This window comes from Triticum dicoccoides, chromosome 6A, assembly GCF_002162155.2.
Source record: "Triticum dicoccoides isolate Atlit2015 ecotype Zavitan chromosome 6A, WEW_v2.0, whole genome shotgun sequence".
NCBI lineage: Eukaryota > Viridiplantae > Streptophyta > Magnoliopsida > Poales > Poaceae > Triticum > Triticum dicoccoides.
Window position 1 is genome coordinate 560,998,356 of NC_041390.1, and position 19,586 is coordinate 561,017,941.

Here is a 19,586-nt window from a genome sequence, read left to right on the forward strand (position 1 = left end):
TTCCTCTCCTAACCACCTTAGGAAGCTATCGGTTTCCAACACACGTTCATTCTTTCTCTCCATGTTTTGATCTCTAAGTCTCTCAACTACACAACCCCTTTTTCCACTCTGTTACCAAATGTATTTACCTCACACACCCGCCATTGCACCCCATGTCGAGCTCTCTCTCTCCCCCCCTCTCCCTCTCACCCTCTCGCGCTAAATACATGCATTGCCTATCTATCCCCCCAACCTCTTGTGCATGCACACGCACGCACGTTGTATATCTAGGTCACTCCCTCAAGACTGTCTCACTCTTTCTTCCGCACGGCGGGCCACACTCGCTCAATCTCGCTCTCTTTATCTGAGTCTCGTTTAACCTCGTTTTCTTTCACACACAAATGATATATCTCCCTGTTCGGGCCTCGATCGACACACTCTATACTCTCTCACGCAGATTGTCTATCTAGGTCAGTCCATCCAAGCCGCCACCACTCTTTCGACCTCATGGTGGGCCACGCTCACTCAATCTCTCTCTCTCTCTCTCTCTCTCTCTCTCCGTATGTCTCGATTGACCTCGCTCTTTCTTGGACAAAAATGATATATCACCATGTTTGAGCCCAATTCGACCTATTCACATTGTATACTCTCTTACACACATCGTCTATCTAGGTCACTCTCTCCAACCCGTCTCACTCTTTCGATCGCACGGCGACCCTATGTGATCGGTTAACCTTGCTTCCTCCCACGCACAAAATATATCTACACGTCTGTGACTGGATCATCTCTCAAGCTCTATCTTACAGCCCTCACCCTTGCCAAAAAGCTCAATCGGACAATATCTCTCCAGAGCATATATATTTGTTCAATGAATGTCGGACCACACTCACTTTGTCTCTCTATCTATATGTCTCTCGATTGACCCCACTTTCTCACACCGTATCTTCCACGCGTTGAAGCTACTACCTCTCCATCCCTCGCAAAGCCGGAGCTATTTACATTGCGAGGGGCACTCCAACCTTGGATTAATTTGTGTAGGCATTTATTCCGGTCGGTTTAGATTATATTTTCGTAGCATTCGGCCCACAACTACTCCAATCACCGTAGCGGGTAATTAAGCAACGGGGAGCACCTAATATGAGCACCGGGGAGACGTTAGATTGAAAATGCAGCGGCACACACGAGGCCTGAATGTTTTATTTGCAAAAAAAACCTTTGGAGAGTTTGGAAATTGCGCATAATTACAAAGACTACTCCCAATCCATTGGATCTCACTTCCAACGGTGTAAAAACTCGTATCACCATAGTATCTAAGCTGCGGGGTGGATGTGATATTCTATGCCGCTGTCATTTTTGTTCGTAAACTTGCAAAAAACGTGTAACTCGTGCCGTTACTTGTCTAACCGGGCAAAGTGTTTGTTCAAAAAAAACTATCCTACACTGAAATATCAGAACAACACACGGGGGTCCCACTTGTCATTAATCAAATTTGGACCTAAAACAAACAAATCTGAAAGACGAGATTCGAAATGGCAACCTGGACTACAAAGCGTAAGTCGATAGCCTGAAAAAACAAACGGTTGTTGGCTTTGTCCCATAATTGATTTTATACATTACTTGCATTGAGTAGAGTAGAGGGAGTGCCTCGTCAACACGTGCATGACCATTATCTCACTTACTGGTGGGTCCCAGGTCTGCGATCTCAATCTCTCTTCTCTCCATCGTCTAACCTTTGCATGGGCACACACGAAGAGCGGCACTAGCTTGCCGTGGTGTTATTACAACTAAAAAAACTTGGAAAATAAAAGAATCGCCTAGAACAAGAGACGTTGTGGCTGGTCGAGATGGAGCTAACCACATATATCCTCCGTGCCATGTTTGCATGATGAAGCTGTGTGTCTAGTGGGGTGTTTTCAACCGACTGGCTGGGTCCCGAGGTCGAAACATAGGTACTACGTCTGATACAGTATATTTTTACACGCACATTTTTCCTCCGTGCCGAGACATGGCACACCCTACCGTGCGGTTTCGAGGTCCTCCAGGGTGGTGCACGCATATATTCTTCCTGACGTGGGACGCCCTACTGCGTGTTTTCTGGGTCCTCCTCGGTCATAGCACCAAAGCAAGTAAATGAGTCGTCAAATCACGAAAGACCACCTTTCCCGCCGAGTACATCAGTGAAGCACAGTGGCTAGCTAGTTGGGCTAGTTCGACCGATTAGCTAGGCCGCCACCACATTTGTTTTTTCACCCCTTTTTTTATCTACTTGCCGGCAGGTAAATTTAAATATCCACCGCAGCGTTGCTCTGGTGTTTGGGTGCGGCAGGATTTTTAATTTTTTGATTGACGGCAGCAGGCGCGGCAGGATTTTTAATTTTTTGATTGACGGGAGCAGGCACGGCAGCAATTAGTCAAGATGACTCCGCCTGTACCCACTGCTCCATGATGTGAGAAGTCATCGACTGGTGTTTTACCGTGGTGAAAACCAAAAGATTCCCTGCTCCCTCCGCCTTCCCGTAGATTGCATTGCTTTTCAGCCGTTTCGCCCCCTTTGCTTCCTCTCCCCATTGCTTCTACCTGGTGCCATGGCGGTGCAGCAGATCAAGGAGTCCGAGGTGAGGCTCCTGACACAGGAGCTCCATGCCAAGGATGCAGAGCTCAGGGCCAAGGACGTGGAGCTCCGTGAGCTCAAGGAGGAGAGGAGTGCCATGCTCATCCGTTATGTGCGGGAGTTCATGGAGCTTCAAAAGCGGCAGGCGTCCACCACAAAGATGCTCGAGGCATCGGCGGCGTTGCTGCAGAAAGCGGGAGATACGATAGGCCGTCAGGGGAGCCGGCTGGAGCGCGAGCGGGCCGATCGTGACGAGGTCTAGGATCGCCTCAGCCACTTGGTGAACCAAGTTGCCACGCACGTGTTGCGGCTATGCGATGCCTACCGTCGTGCCAGCGCGACGATGCCGGTCGTCGGGCTAAACCCGTTCGACCACCCGGTCGACTTCAACAAGCTGCCGCTTCCTGACCTGGTCTCCTTCTTCACCTATATCTCCGAGGAGCTGAGCCGTCTCCGCGCAATGGTGGGGGCTGAGCTGGACAAGGAGGGGTTGCAGGCTGCCGTCGCCGTTGCCGGGCGAATCCTTTCAGGGCTCCATCACCGGAATCCATTCGTGCCATTGGACGCCGTCTTTGACGAGCTGGCTCCCGTCGACCGGGAGCGGGCTCTGTGGGCGGTTGCACCCTGCATCACCAACGTCATGCGCCTCGAGAAGCAGAGGGACTTCAATGGTGTTTAGGCGCCCTCTGCATGGGCATGTCCATGTCTCGGCGCAACATGACCGTTGGATCAAACTCAGACGGTGCAGATCAGTCACTGTAGCACAAAGCGTGTGGGTGTGTTTGGTTGCATTCTCATCTTAATATAGTTGTTTCCTCTTCGTGTATTTTTGTCAACCTACTAGTGTGGACTCATGCACTCTGCCAAACACCCAAAAGTGGGTCGAGTAGGGAACTTTTGCTCCCATCCCGTGCACCCTTCATACACCCTGCCTAACACTATTCGTGCTTCATATGGTTCATGTTTCGTTGAGTACTGTAGCACCGTACTCTCCGTGCGCTGTGGACCTAGTTCTGTTAACATTGATCTCACCGTTCATTCTCGACCGGACAGTCGAAAAAGCGGTACTATGTTACATATAGGAGTAGTTGACATGCGCATAACATCATTTGTTATCGTCATATCTTACTACACTAGCAACAAGATTGTGTAGTACTGACGTATGAACCACTGCACATGCCTAGTAGTAGGAGCACTGTGTATGTTCAAGTGGCTGCCGTGTTTCGCACTCCTCCATCGTAAAAGTGGAAACGCTTGCTGTAATCATTTTTTTCTTCTAAAAAACAATGGACACGCTCTACCATGCGGATCCTCCTCCAGCCATACACTAAATTACTTACTTTCGCCGACGTGTGGGACAGCCAGCATCGGGGTCCACCAGCCATGCACTAAATCACTCTATAGTAGAGTGACGGTAGACTACCTCGATCGAAGCGCCACAGTAATGCCCAATGAGCCGTCAATTCACAAAACCCCCTCCTTTCTAGCAATAAGTTGGACGGATGAAGCAACCATCATTTCACTCTTCTCTCTCAGCTTCCTCTCTACCCAACCCTCGCTTCTGCCTCATCTTGTTCCTCATTTCTTCAAGAAAACCCCGACTTGCTTCTGCCATTGTTCTTCTCTCCCAAAGAAGGAAAGGTGAGCGCATTAATGGTGTGGATTGTGGCCAAGGCCCGGTCTTGCAACCCCAACACTGATCCTATAACTCCCTCTCTTTTCTTCTTTTGGGTTTGTGATTATGGTTTTTTTTCTTTTATTTCTATTTGACAGTTTCTTGATGGACGCTGGAGCACCGGCCGAAGTGATGTCTATGGCTCCGGCCAAAACCGTCGAGGATCATGGTACGAAGAAGCGCAAGCACCCCGCCGAGACTACCGCAGACAAGCTCAAAGCCATCCCCCTATCCAAGCCCCCCTCTCCGGGATCCCTCATTAAGCAAGTCCAGGTAATATCTCTTCTTGACGATCTTTTTCTCAATCTTGGTCGTGTTTTTTCATCTAACACGCAGTACTAGTACTAGTAGTACAACTTTCTGGGTGATCTTGCAGGTGATTTTTGTGTGCCAAATGACGGTTCTAAATTCCTCTTTTGACCAAAACATGCAAGAGGTTGACATTGATTTCTTATAGATTACTTTCAACTACTCCCTCTGTCCCAAATTTCTTGTCTTAGATTTGTCTAGATACGGATGTATCTAATACTAAAATGTGACTTGATACATCCGTATCTAGAAAAATCTAAGACAAGAATTTTGGGACGGAGGGAGTACTTTTTGAACATCAATGCTACCTTTTAAGAGGGTATATTTGCCTCAGTAACTTGTGTTATGGATATTGCATGTAATCCCTCTACTCTCATGCCTTTGAAGACATGTTCTAGTGTCTTTGTTCACTCATTTCTATGCGTATATGTAGTCATATATGGGGTATAATATCGAAAATCATCTTATATTTCTGAATGGAGGTAGTAATAAAATATGGTTTCTGTTTGAATTAGAACCAGGTCCGCGGTGGAGATGAAGTTCTCAAAGTCATGTCGTGTGAACTGGAAGACCTGATGATGAGTTCTACTACTGAACTATCCAGCTGCTGTGTCCTTGTCACCACGTGTCCTGAACTAGTGTTTTCCTGTAGCATTGTTGTCAGGCGTGTTCTCGAGGTTGTACTTGACCACAACAATTTCCTGGTTGTGCCTTCGATTATGAAGGGTGTGGTTCTTGTAAAGCTTCCCAACAAATCTGATGTAGCCTGTCTTCATCATCATGTTTATGAGTGGAAAGACCACTCTGTTAGGTTCTCCAAGGTTGACAAGATGGTGACGGTGCATGTAGACATCTCACACGAAGTCCATGGCCTAGTTAGTTATGCGGGGTTCATCCCGTAGGTCGGTGGCAAAAAATAGTCTGCGGAGTTTAGTTAGTGCAACTTTGCTTGTCTGTAGTAAGTACTATTGTTCAGTACTTGATTTGTGTTAGTGAACCTTGTATTGTTTATTAGTACTGCCGCTTTTGGTGTGTGGTCAGTCCTGAGAACGGTCTATGTTAGTGTATGTCCACTCAATTCAGTCTGTATATTTTGAAGTATCCATATCATATTTTTTGTGAGGAAGGTCTATCAATTATGGTTACACTCCAATATATGTATGCATTGCAGGGTTTATCGCACCCACCAGGATTTCCAGCCCCATGGATGTTCGGTCCATACGATTTTTCACGACCTTTGGACTGGGTCCCTGCATGCCACGCATAGTTGGACGATCAATCTTCTTGTTTAGTACTTCAACATAGTGATTTCCTGGTAAGGATTCACTCATGTCACATCAAGTAAATCTTATTGATTTACTGTCTAAATCTTATTGATTTAATGCCATGTTTTCTTTCTTTTCCTGCAATTTTACTCTGCAGGTTTTTCCATGTGACATTCATCATAGAATAAACCGTTTGGTTTGCTCTACGATGGCTATTTTTGAAGGTTTCACTTCTTATGTCGTGTCAGTAACGAAGGCACCGTCCATCACTTATATTACTGGAAAAAATTGGATCAGTCTGTTGTATGAGTACAAGTTGAATCCCTATGATGAACTGCAGTTTGGTTTAACAAAAATGCCACAATTAGTCCTTCTCGCGTTTAAAAGAAATGAAGAAAAAGACTGGATCACGGTCACGGATCCTAGTCAAGTTAGAAAGCTCATCATAGCAGACCAGACACGATCGCCGCTGTCTCGCATAGATCGAGCACCGGCAGTTGCTCTAGCACTGACAGCGGCAGCAGCTCAGTCTAATCCAGCTGAGGATTGGGCACCGACCGCGTCAGCGGATCAGTATGATCTACCGGAGGATCAGGCATCGACACCGGCACCTGCTCCGACACCGGCACCAGTTCTACAAGCAGCACCATCTCCGGCAGTAGCAGCGGCTTTGGGACCTGCACCAACACTTGCACTTACATCTGCTCCGGCCCGTGCAGTTGCACTGGCAACAGACAGGGCTGCAGTTCGCACTTCTTATACCAAAGTCCTTACAAAAACCGACATGTCCACCTTCTTGTTAAGCATTGGCCGCCCAAGTGCTTCATTCTTTTTTCTTTCCATGTTGTTTCACGTGATTCACTGTGTTGATCTAACTGTTTGGGTATGTCTTCTTGTTTGAAAACAGAGAATTTCTAGAGCAACGAGGGAGTCATTCAACAATCCGGGTGACCGCGGCCAAGTTTCCTTACCATGCGCAGCCTTGGTGTGAATGAACCTGCTCAATATACCGTAAGTACAAAGGAAGGTCGCATGATGATTGATGCTAAAGGATGGTCAAGGTTCAAATCTAAATCATATCTTGCGGTAGGGGATGATGTCAAAATTGAACTTTCTCGGCAAGGAGAGCTGGTCCAAATCAACTTTGAAATTCTTCAGTAGCAGCACGCAACTGCCGAACTGATCTATCCTCCGAGAGATTTTTGATGTAATAATCTGGCATGGTGAAACATGTGTCCTGTGTGTATAAGTAGTACGACAGTATTATTTATCACATGGTATATCATTGATAGAATTGCAACTCTGATTGCTGGTTAGGAACTGTCGTTTGATTTAATTCCAACAGTTGTCGTGCTTTATTCAATTTTGTGTATTCGCCTTGCGACAGCATCTAAAACCAGCGCCGTACCGATCGCTTGCAATATGAAAAGCGCTGAGGTAGAACACATGGGCCCCCAAACATGCAGGGTCGGCCTGCCGCCCAAAGTCCAGAACCGTGAGCCTGTTTGAGTATTATATTCTCAGCTGATCCCCCATAAAAAATTTGAACCCCCATAATGCCCGTGCGTTGCAGAGGGAGTATATTTCTCGGCAAGGTGAGCCTGTGATATAAAAGATTTGTATATTTCTTTACAGAAGGAGTATCTCTCTGTCAAAATATATATTTATGTGTAACTAGTTACTCCTGTCTTTCTACTTCCTTTCGCTGATATGTGGGGCAACCGGCAACGGGGTCCACGTGCCATATGCACAAATTAGAGTGCACAACTTCATGGTAGACACACCCGGTCGTAGCGCCGCAGTAATGCCCAATGAGCCATCCAATCACAACCCCCCACCCTTTCTAGCTTTAGCAGTAAGCTGGACGGACGAAGCGGCAATATTTCACTGGGCCTGAATCCCCTTCTCCCTCGTCTGCTTGTTTAGAGAAAACCCCCTCTCGGCGATTGCATAGGGTTTTCTCATGGAGAACCAAGTACGAATTCTTCATCCATCCCCGATAAACCCAAGTCCCTTGGTCGCAGGTAATCCTAGGATGGCAGCTGCCGCCGTTGATGCATTTTTCTTCCTACTGAATCTAGTGTGTTTCATTTGAAGTGCCCAAAGTGCAAGTACCCTACAGGTTTCTACGCCCTCGGCGAGACGCCACACTTGTTCCTTCTCATCCTAACACAGCATTTTGAAACACGAATAGTATGTTCCTAGAATCCTCTTCTCTATCCGGGAGGGTGGGTTTTTTTTTAACATGATGTGTTCTCATATTAGTTTTCCTGTAGTGTATTATTTGCTCTGCCAGAACACATGTACTCAAGATGCTCGGCCTTGCCATAACTGAATACACTAGTTTAATGGTCACAGTGAAGACAAGCCATGGATATAAGTTCCGAGTTGGGTTCATGAACCAAGAAGATCGCTGCTTTTTTTATGGCCGAACTTGGATAAACTTTCTCAAGTGTTACGGACAGAAAGTTGGCGCATGAATGTTGATGGAAATAGCAGAACCTGGTCTCATCTTCACTGCGATCTTCCACCCTGACGTCGTTCCAATTGTTCATCCATGTTAGTTTTGTATCTGGTTCTTGCTTGTTGCCTCGATTACTTCTTAATCCACCTATTCTGTCTAACTAATCACAATTTAACTTTAGAAGTAGCAACGAATCTCTCACGAAGATGCTACTTCTAACTAATATTTTCTTATAATTGGTGGCACATGTAGGTTTTTTCAGAGTTAAGCAGTATGCTCGTTTGTTACTCTATAATAACTTGGCTGTTACTAATGGCACTGAAGTTGACTGGATCGACATCCACAAGTTCGTACACTTTATTGATCGTCTTGAGGTCCTTGTGGGGCATTTCAATGGTGGCAGGCCATGTGGGATATGTGTGCCAATGTTGTACTCGTTGAACAGGTCCAACTGTGTTGAGAAACTTATGGTACGAGCTATTTTCTGTTATATATGTTGTTCATAAACTATTGCTTATACACAGTTTTACAGCTGTGATCTTCTTGAAACAGGAACTGGCGAGTTCTATTGTTCCTATACAGATGCCTGACCATGGTCGGGTCAGACTTGTTCTTGGTCACAACTTGATGTTTATGTCGACCTACTCAATTCCCCTTGGAGGTGAAAAGATACTTATTCATGGGTGGTCTCAAATAATGAAGGCCCGTCCATCTTGGAGAATAGGACAGAAGATTATGTTCATGCTTTTCCATGGCTCTAAAGCGAATATCCTGTTCATTGACCATGTTGCGAGATGAAGCCGCTTTCAGAAGGTTGTGGATGCGCGGGGTGGCGCCTGGGCCTTGTCCTGGGGCTTGGCGGCCTCACCCTTGGTTAACTGTAGGCAAAGTAGCACTGTTCGAGGTGTGCTTTGTATGGTTGAACCTGTATAAGTACTCATACTCCTTTCAGCTTTGGTTGTTAAGTGCCCCTGCTGGTTTCAGTTAAGGTTGTTAAGTACTCCTGCTGCTTTTACAGTCTCTCGTGTTTCTTCAGTCCTGTCTTCCTCCAGCCGCCAAAACCAAAGCAGCGCCGGCGGGGCCGCCTGCTTCCGCCTCCCACGGCTGGCTGCGCCTCAGCGCACGCATCGCCGCCCCATCGTCTCTTAAATCGTTAACGCCGACGTCCTCCGCGTGCTTTGGTGCACTCACCGGGGTGCCGCCCTCTCGCGTTGTCAACATGGTCAACAAACAACAGGAATCGGCAAAAGTACATGGAGAGGATGACTGTCGTTGTCAAAACCGGCGGATCTCGGGTAGGGGGTCCCGAACTGTGCGTCTAGGCCGGATGGTAACAGGAGGCAGGGGACACGATGTTTTACCCAGGTTTGGGCCCTCTTGATGGAGGTAAGACCCTATGTCCTGCTTGATTAATATTGATGATATGGGTAGTACAAGAGTAGATCTACCACGAGATTGGAGAGGCTAAACCCTAGAAGCTAGCCTATGGTATGATTGTATGTTATGGTTGTTGTCCTACGGACTAAAACCCTTCGGTTTATTTAGACACTGGAGAGGGTTAGGGTTACACAAGGTCAGTTACAAAGGAGGAGATATCCATATCCGTATTGCCTAGCTTGCCTTCCACGCCAAGTAGAGTCCCATCCGGACACGAGACGAAGTCTTCAATCTTGTATCTTCATAGTCTAACAGTCCGGCCGAAGGATATAGTCTGGCTGTCCGGAGACCCCCTAATCCAGGACTCCCATAGTAGCCCCCGAACCAGGCTTCAATGTGGATGAGTCTGACGCGGGGTATTGTTTTCGGCATTGCAAGGCGGGTTCCTCTCCAAATTCCGTGTACCTGTTGAAATAGTGTCTGGCCTCTTGTGAATGTTGCACTCCTTCGCTTCCACGCCCAATAATGGCCACGTTCCACGTGTCGACCGAATGTGAAGAGCCAGGGTGTTTTTACATTTACCCTCCTGGTTGTGTGAATGAGCTGCCTATTAAAAAGACGAGGATTCAGATCCAAATCACACCATCCTCCCTTGGCGAGCCTTCATCGGAGCGCATTCGACAGAGATCCATTCTCTCATGTCCGTACGATGCAGCTCCTCCTCTCGCTCCCCTAGCCCCAAGCCTGGAGATTGGGAGAGATGTTCCGTCCCGCACAGCAAATTAGTGATGCTTCAGACCAAGGGATTTCTTCCCCCAGCGTACATGGTCCCGGTTTGAGCCGGGCTCGCCACCTATAATGGCGGAGAGCAAGCGGAGAGCCTTCCCAATCCCTCCAAGGGAGAGCGGGTATGCCTTGTTCCTTATTTGGTAAGAGGGATCGGATTTCCAATTCATCCGTTTCTCCGGGGGCTCCTGGAGTTCTACGGCCTCTAGTTGCACAACCTTACGCCTGCCTCCATGCTGCATCTCGCGGGATTCGTAGCCCTTTGCGAGTTGTTTTTGGGCTGTGAGGCTCATTTCGCTCTGTGGAAGAAGCTATTCTGCCTTGTGCCTCGTTCTCAGATGGGGTCAATATATCAAGTGGGCGGAGCCGAAGTGTGGCGTATTGCCGGGACCGGATACCTGTCCGGAACCCCAAAGAAGACGTCCGAAGACTGGCCTTCAGAATGGTTTTATATAGAAGACGTCCCCCTCCCGGATCCTATTAGAATCGGCCTTCCTGAGTTCGACAACGCCCTTTGAAGAAGCGCCGGAGCTGGCGTCCATGGAGCTCCCTGGAGGAAGATGACAGGGACGTTCTTTACCTGATGAGCCGGATAAGTTTTTTAGCTCGATCCGGATTGACCATGATCGAGGTCATGGCCATATGTATTATGCGGGGGGTGAAACCGCTTCAATATAGAGGCCACCCCATGTGGGATTTCAACGGGGAGGATGACGCCACCAGCCATGGCCGTAAAGGGCCGGGATCGGTTGCTGATCTAATAAAGATCTTATCCACTTTGTACAAGGGAGAAGAGAAGGAATTCCTTCATGTCAACCCACAGGGCGGATTTTCTATGTACAATCCTCCGAGCTGGGTAAGCGAAGACTTTTTCTCGCCCATCCGTTTCGTATTCCCGTAGTTAAGTATTCAGTTTAGCAATTTCAACGCAGGAGCTGTGCCAGGCTGTAAGGGAGATAAACAACCCCCCTCCACAACCCGAGGACCCTGGACGGTCTCTTGACCCGGCCTCCTAGGAGGATCCGGACATATCTGTGGAGCTGATCGATGGGGTATTTTACCAATTGAGTAATTACAACACTTTGGTGGCCATTACGACCGATTACCCTGGTCTACTTCCAGCCTCACAGGTGACTGAGACCGAAGTCCCACTACTTCAAAAAGGTATCCGTCCTTGTGTGTTTTTGATTGCCGTATAACAGCCGTGTTTTGCAGGGGAGGTCCTCGAGGCAGAAGGCCGAGCCTGCGGAGACTAGACAACATGGGGCCGCGTGGTCAGGCAGGCTGAAAAGACCCGTAGTCCGGATTGAGAGACCGGCGCAGCGGTACGGCGCGCCGTCTTTATTACAAGACATTATTCTCAGAGGCGTATTAACGCACATGCCTTCTTTTTGAGGAAAAAGAGTGCTCGCCGGACTATACCCGGAGAGGCTACTAATCGCGCCTTCACCAGCCAGGCTCCAAGGCCGGATTCGGAGGCGGGAACGAATACGAGGCGTGCGCCGGGCACTCCTCCGACAGAGGATGCGAATAAACTATCCGCCACCAATTCCGAGGTGGAAAGTGCCATGAACCACAGGCGTCGCCGGACTGACGCTTGTTTCTCCCAAGAGGCATTGGATGCCTTCAACTTGGGAGATGTGTACCTCCGTGCCACTCAAAATGGTCTAGCCAGAGCCACGGAGCAGTATGTAAAAGACATATGAGTGAGAAAATTTGGTGATTATATATATCAGTAGCCCCTGAGACTTGAAATAGTTAGAATAACTGATTTAAGGATCATTTGTTATGCAGGTTCTTACCGAAAAGAATACTCAACTGTCCCAGGAGCTGGAAGAGTGCATAGCCCAACTTCAGGCCGCACTGGCCACGGCGGGGGAGCCCAAAGAGACCCCCTCTGGTAATATATCCTTCGAATGATAAGTGTCATATAGGATGCAACGTATATGCAGATCTGACAATAAAATTGCATATGACGCTGGAGTAAATCCGGATAAGCAATAGCTCCTACGCCAGCTGAAGGCCGGTGAGAGCGTGCTTACAAGGGTGAGGCAGGAGAAGAATGATCTCCAAGATGCCAACAACAAGCTGGGCGTGGAACTAAAAGATGTTCGTGCCCAACTGTCGGACTCTGTTAAGGAGAATCGGCGGCTTCGACGCGGCATATTTAGTAAGTGCTTGAACAAACTTTGAAAAAGAGTTCAGCGAGGAAGCTGGCTGACAGAGTTATGTCTGTAGGTATGCTAACAGGTCGTCCTGCCAAGGAAATGCCCGGTTCAATGGGTGACCTTCTTCCCGAGCTCTCACAGCTGCACGAACGAGTTTGGCAGGTGATGCAAGGTGTCGCCCAGGCCTTGTGGCCATCCGTCTCCATACCCGAAGGCCTTGGAGAGCTTGCAGAAAAGCTGAAGGGAGTGCGGCGGCGCTTCCGATTATGGAAGATATCGGCCTACCGTCAGGGCGCCAGGGAAGCCTGGGCAATGGTGAAGACACGGTACACGAAGGCTGACCCGAACCACATGGCCGAAGTCGGACCTATGGGGCCCGATGGGAAGGAGATCCCTGTGAGCTTAGTGTACGACCAAGTAGAATTGGCCGCAAAGTATTCCCAACAGGACTGTAGACTAGACAGCCTATTGGATGGTATTGAAGAGGAATTCAACCAGTCAAATTGACTATGTAATTTAAAGTGACATGTATAATGCCTTCTAGCCGGATTGTAGATCGTTTGTCGTGGCGGACCTTTTTGCTTCAACCTCGGGACCCGACGGTCCGAAGTGTATCCGAATACCCTCTCTGTTATGTAAGAACCGGGGCATGCATGGAGACCAGGCGTAGGGGTCATTAGTGCTTTATCAGATAAGTGCCCAACTAGTTATGTTATATTACATGGGTAGTAAGAAACATCTTCCATGGAGAATAGTTCCGTTAAGGGTTCCTTTCCCTGGGTAAGCATGCCCTAAAGTGCATGTCCGGGCTACGATAAGAAGCGCAGAAAAAGCATCTGGGGGAAGATATGGATAATAAATAAAAGTCATCTTTTGTTCACCAACCGAATATTCCCTTAAGAACGCTAGCTTTCGGCTCACCCAGTCTGAGTTACACATCCGGCTGACCCGGCGGTAACAATCGCAGAGGTGCTCCCCTTATGCCCTAGCCGAATTAACGGGAACATAGGGCATAAATACAAGAGCCAGGCAACCCAGCTTGGCCAAAACTTAAGTAATATCAATGCATATAATGGTGAAAAGGGGTACATGCGGAAGTATAATGCATGTGTTGGGCATGAGGCCCAGGTAAATAATTTAAGCTTCTGTGAAAGAAGCCCCCAGGTATGGAGAGTGCGGCTAGCGCATCTGTAATGTACAAGTGAGGCACAAGGTGACCCTTGAGGGTCTGGAGAAATAATAAGAAAAAGAAAGAAAGGGAAACAAGACAGATGATGCATATGCAGAAAATGGACAAAGGGAGGGGACTAACATAGAGTCTAGTGCTAGGCGTAGAATCTTCGAAGCCTGGCTGCGTTCCATGGGTTCGGCTCGAGTCGACTAGTCGATGCATCCCACAGTCGGTACGCTCCACCGGTCAGAACTTGGTCGATAATGAAGGGACCTTCCCATTTGGGCTCGATCTTGTTCTTTTTCTTATCCAGCAGTCGTAGAACTAGTTCGCCAACATTATAAGTTTTGGCCCGTACTTCTCTGCTTTGGTATCTGCGAGCCTGTTGCTGGTAAAATGCGGAACGGGCTTTGGCTACGTCACGCTCTTCCTCCAAGGTGTCCAGACTGTCCTGCCGATCGAGCTCGGCTTCTCTTTCTTCGTACATGCGCACTCGAGGTGAGTCATGAATTATGTCACAGGGCAAGACTGCCTCTGTGCCGTACACCATAAAAACGGTGTATATCCGGTACTACGATTCGGCATGGTCCGCAGCCCCCAGAGTACGGAGTCGAGCTCCTCTACCCAGTGCGTTTCAGACTCCGTTAAGGAATGCACTAATCAGGGTTTAATGCCGCTCATTATAAGACCGTTTGCTCATTCGACTTGACCGTTGGTTTGTGGGTGATAGACTGAAGCATAATCGAGCTTGATGCCCATTTTGCTGCACCAGAGTTTTACCTCGTCGGCCATGAAGTTCGTGCCGTAATCAGTGATGATGCTGTGGGGGACGCCGTAACGGTGTACAACCCCGGATATGAAATCTATCACCGGTCTGGATTCGGCTCTTTTAACTGGTTTAGCCTCTATCCATTTGGTGAATTTATCCACCATGACCAATAAGTATTTTTTTCTTGTGGGTTCCCCCTTTAAGGGGTCCAACCATGTCAAGCCCCCAGACCGCGAAGGGCTATGTAGTGGGGATTGTTTGGAGGGCAGTGGGTGGCATGTGGCTTTGATTTGCAAAGAGCTGGCAACCAGCACAACGTTGGACCAAGTCATGTGCATCTGCCCGGGCCGTTGGCCAATAGAATCCTGTACGGAAGGCCTTGCTTACAAGAGCCTGGGCTGCGGCATGATGACCGCCGAGTCCGGCATGAATTTCTGCCAAAAGGTTCCGCCCTTCCTCTTCGGAGATGCACCTTTGAAGGACTCCGGTAGTGCTTTTCTTGTACAATTCTCCCTCATGGACCATGTAGGCCTTGGATCGCTGCACTATGCAGCGTGCCTCATTTTGGTCTTCTGGAAGTTCCTGTCTAGTTAGGTAGGCCAGGAATGGTTCTGTCCACGGGGCAATAATGGCCATTATTTCATGGGATGAATGTGTTATTTCGGTGGCGGAGCCTCCGATTGTGTCAGAGAGTTCGGTATCGGGTATTTTGGCCGGGACTGGACTGTTGTTACCGATGTCCCCTTCCCATGCTATGGATGGCTTGAAGAGCCTTTCCAGAAATATGTTGGGAGGGACCGCGTCGCGTTTTGCGCTGATGCAGGCGAGGATATCCGTCGCCTGATTGTTTTCCCGAGCCACATGGTGAAATTCGAGCCCCTCGAACCAAGCTGACATTTTTAGGACGGCATTGCGATAAGCTGCCATTTTCGGATCCTTGGCATCAAAGTCTCCATTTATTTGGGATATCGCGAGGTTTGAATCCCCGCGCACCTCTAGGCGTTGAATGCCCATGGTTACTGCCATCCGGAGACCATGTAGAAGGGCCTCATATTCGGCTGCGTTGTTGGAGTCCGTTACATTATCTGTAGTACGTATTGAACTGTATCTCCTATTGGGGACGTTAAAACGATGTCAGCCCCCAGACCAGCCAACATTTTGGAGCCGCCGAAGTGCATGATCCAGTTTGAATATGTGCCGTACTCCTTAGGGAGTTCGGCTTCCGTCCACTCGGCGACGAAGTCAGGCAAAACTTGTGATTTAATAGATCGCCGTGGCTTGTAAGTTATGTCGAACGGGAGGAGCTCAATGGCCCATTTGGCAATCCGGCCCATCGCGCCGCGGTTGTTTATAATATCGTTAAGTGGTACTTCCGAGGCTACCATTATCGAACACTCTTGAAAGTAGTGTCACAACTTCCGGGATGACATAAATACCGCGTACGCTATCTTTTGATAATGCGGGTACCGTGATTTGCATGGAGTAAGGACAGTGGACACATAGTAAATCGGCTTTTGAAGGGGGAATTTGTGTCCGTCCACTTCTCGCTCGACGACGAGCACTGCGCTTACTACTTGATGAGTTGCCGCAATGTATAATAGCATTGGTTCGCCAATGTTTGGCGCGGCCAGGACTGGGTTTGTTGCCAATATGGCTTTTATTTCGTTGAGTCCGGCCATGGCGGCATCCTTCCACTCGAAGTGTTCGGTGCGTCGGAGGAGGCGATAAAGGGGTAATGCCTTTTTCCCAAGCAGGAGATAAAGCGGCTTAGAGCCGCCACGCATCCGGACAATTTTTGTATTTGTTTGAGGTCTGTTGGGGGAGCCAACTGTGACAACACTCGAATTTTGGCCGGATTAGCTTCAATACCTCTACTGGAGACAATGAATCCCAGGAGCTTTCTGGCTGGTACGCCGAAAACGCATTTTTCCGGATTGAGCTTGGTGTCATATATTCGGAGGTTATCGAATGTGAGCCTCAAGTCATCTACTAGAGATTCGACATGCTTGGTTTTGACGACCACGTCATCTACGTATGCCTCCACTATTTTGCCGATCTGGTATGCCAGACATATCTGAGTCATGCGCTAATATGTTGCACCGGCGTTTTTGAGCCCAAAGGGCATTGTGTTGAAGCAGAATGGGCCGTATGGTGTGATGAATGTCGTTGCAGCTTGGTCTGGCTCTGCCATTTTAATTTGATGGTAGCCAAAGTATGCGTCGAGGAAACACAATGAATCGTGTCCTGCAGTAGCGTCGATGATTTGATCGATGCGGGGGAGGGGGAGGAATCCTTTGGGCAGGCCTTGTTAAGGTCCTTAAAATCGACGCACAAGTGCCAGGATTTGTCCTTCTTTGGTACCATCACCAGGTTTGCTAGCCAGTCCGGATGTTTTATGTCTTTGATGAATTCGGCCTCCAATAGCTTGGCTAGTTCCTCTCCCATGGCTTGTCTCTTAGGTTCGGAGAAACGCCGAAGAGCCTGCTTGACTGGCTTGAATCCTTTTAGGATATTTAGGCTGTGCTCGGCAAGCCTGCGTGGGATTCCTGGCATGTTTGAAGGGTGCCAGGTAAAAATGTCCCAGTTCTTGCATAGGAACTCTCGCAATGCGGCGTCAACATCAGGGTTTAATTGTGCCCCGATGGAAGCTATTTTTGTAGGGTCCGTTGGATGGACTTGGAATTTGACTATTTCGTCCGCCGGTTTAAAGGAGGTGGACTTGGATCTTTTATCGAGTATCACGTCATCCCTGTTCACCGTGGAGCGCAGAGCAGTTAGTTCCTCGGCCGCTAGGGCTTCGGATAGTGCCTCGAGGGCTAGTGCGGCTGTCTTATTTTCGGCGCGGAGTGCTATGTCCGGATCACTAGCCAACGTGATGATTCCGTTGGGCCCAGGCATTTTGAACTTCATGTACCCGTAAATGGGTATGGCTTGGAAGATTGTAAACGCCTCCCGCCCTAATAGAGCGTGGTATCCGCTGCTGAACGGGGCCACTTGGAATGTAATTTCTTCGGACCTGTAATTATTCGGCGTGCCGAATACCATATCTAGTGTGATTTTCCCAGCACAGCCTGCTTCCCGACTATGGATGATTCCTCTAAAGGTTGTGCTACTTTGCTCAATGCGGCTCTAGTCTATTTCCATCTTTTGAAGAGTTTCCTCATAGATGAGGTTTAATCCGCTGCCGCCGTCCATGAGTACCTTGGTGAGTCGAAAGCCATCCACGATTGGACTGAGGACCAGTGCGGCTGGTGCTCGGGTTGTTCGGAATTTGGGTTCATCACTGGCATTGAAGGTAATAGCCGTGTCACACCAAGGATTTATTTCTGCTACGTGGCAGATTTCGGCCATGCTGCGGAGTGTTCGCTTGCGTCTATTATTTGACGCGAAGGTCTCAAAGACCGTTAACACCGTATCGTTGTCCACGGGATGGTGCTCTGTGGTATTTGGGAGGAGTAGATCCTCACCACTTTTGGCCACCTACCGGAGTATCCAACATGCTCTAAGGTTGTGCGTTGGTACTGCATCCGCTGTACTATGAATTTTGCAGGGTCCGTTGAGCCATCCCTCCAGTACGGTTCCTTGCCCCGTAGAGGGCTTTTGCTTTTTGGTAGTTAACCCAGGTGTATTGTGATAATGCACCCTTTTATTTAGGACTGGGTTTGTATTCAGGGCCGGATTATCCCAAAATTTTATTTCAGTTTTCCAGGCGCTTTCCATCACACAGTACTTTCGTACTATGGACACCAAGTCGGCAAAGAGTGTAATTTCGCGGTGACTTATGGTGTTGAGGATTCCCTTGTCCGTGCAATTATTGCAGAAGAATGAAATTGCGTCTTCCTCGCGGCAGTCCTTTATCCTGTTCATGACCAGGAGGAATCTGGCCCAGTGTATTGTTTCTTCGGGCTCTTGCCTAATTTGGGATAGATCACTTATGTTTGGGTGGGTGGGTGGAATTGAACCCGAATCCTCACCCAATCTGAGACTCAGGGGCCAAGGAGTTTCCGAAATCGGAAGTTTGGATTCTTGGATGTTTTCCAATAAATCTAGCCCGCTGCCTGACTCTAGGTTCAGGTCTAGAGTGACGTCCTCCCCTCCGCGGGTATCCGGCTTGGAGGGATCGGGAATCCGGACATAGCTAGTCCTTAAGATAGATGAAGGGTTGCCGCATTGTTCCTTCACCACTGCAACGTGCTGGGTGACCTGGGGAGAGTTGATCTCTCTCAGATCGGGTATAGGCCCAATCTGATCGTAGTCTATAGCAACTCCCAGGGCGGCGATGCGATCCAAGAGCTCGTTCAGGGAAGAGAGCTCCATTGGATCTAACTGATCAGCGAGTTCCGAGTTGACATGAAGATTGCTTTCGATGACCCGAGAAGTCATCGTCGGCGCAGCGGCTGAACAGGCGGTCATAAGAAAACCACCTAGCCGGAGAGTTTGGCCGATAGCCAAAGGTCCCTCAGCAACAGTGTCGTCTTTAAAGACGGGATGATACATCCTTCCTGGTGGCGACGGCACAGCGGAACTCTCAATGAAAGCACCAATGTCGGTGTCAAAACCGGCAGATCTCGGGTAGGGGGTCCCGAACTGTGCGTCTAGGCCGGATGGTAACAGGAGGCAAGGGACACGATGTTTTACCCAGGTCCGGGCCCTCTTGATGGAGGTAAAACCCTACGTCCTTCTTGATTAATATTGATGATATGGGTAGTACAAGAGTAGATCTACCACGAGATCGAAGAGGCTAAACCCTAGAAGCTAGCCTATGGTATGATTGTATGTTGTGGTTGTTGTCCTACGGACTAAAACCCTTCGGTTTATATAGACATGGGAGAGGGTTAGGGTTACACAAGGTCGGTTACAAAGGAGGAGATATCCATATCCGTATTGCCTAGCTTGCCTTCCACGCCAAGTAGAGTCCCATCCGGACACGAGACGAAGTCTTCAATCTTGTATCTTCATAGTCTAACAGTCCGGCCGAAGGATATAGTCCGGCTGTCCGGAGACCCCCTAAT

The 19,586-nt window shown here is 48.6% G+C and overlaps 1 pseudogene; it reads right to left on the reverse strand.

The window, feature by feature from the left end:
* Nucleotides 1-19,586, reverse strand: part of LOC119315981 — a 217,468-nt pseudogene that overhangs the window by 137,448 nt on the left and 60,434 nt on the right.